This window comes from Triticum dicoccoides, chromosome 5B (assembly GCF_002162155.2).
Source record: "Triticum dicoccoides isolate Atlit2015 ecotype Zavitan chromosome 5B, WEW_v2.0, whole genome shotgun sequence".
NCBI classification, from domain to species: domain Eukaryota; kingdom Viridiplantae; phylum Streptophyta; class Magnoliopsida; order Poales; family Poaceae; genus Triticum; species Triticum dicoccoides.
Window position 1 is genome coordinate 463366367 of NC_041389.1, and position 688 is coordinate 463367054.

Below are 688 nucleotides of genomic sequence, written 5' to 3' on the forward strand. Positions count from 1 at the left end.
TCTCTCTCTTTCTGCGTCTGCGTCTACGTATGTATATCTCCGGCCGGGCGAGACCTAAATACGGCTGGGTTTGACTCTAGGGGGGGCTAGCTGCCAAGGCACCACCTCTCTATCTATCTGCCTAGCAAGCTATCTTCTCCGCACCAGCAAACTACCCCGCAGCCGGCCGGGCGCCCGGCATGACCTCGGTCGATCTATCTATCTATCTCTCTATCCGGGGAGCCTAGCTCGTGATGGCGCCTTGGAGCCTAGCTAGCCGCTGCTTTGCCAACAAACTACTACCAGTTCTCCCCCCTTCGCCTCTCTAATGACGCTCTTGTCTACATGTAGTATCTCCTTTTGCTTGCTTGTGTGTGTGTGTGTGGGACTGCCTGACTGTAGGTCTATGGGTTCCAGAAGGGCTGAGAGGCCATTAATGGCGAAAAAGACTTTCTGTTCGGCTCCATGCCTTCTTGCAACTAATGGCGCGCTTGCAAACACCCCGCTTTTCTCCCTCTCTTCCTCTCCCTTCTTTGCTTTGCTTTAACCCCCTCCGCGCTCTCTCTCTCTCTCTAGTCTCCCTGTGAGGTGGGGGAGCAGGTGAAGCACAACTGCACAACAACGTTGCCACTTTTAGCTTTGTTTTTCTACACGTTTTTGCACCGAAATCGTTTCATTTCCCCCCATCTTGGAATACCGATCTCTCCGC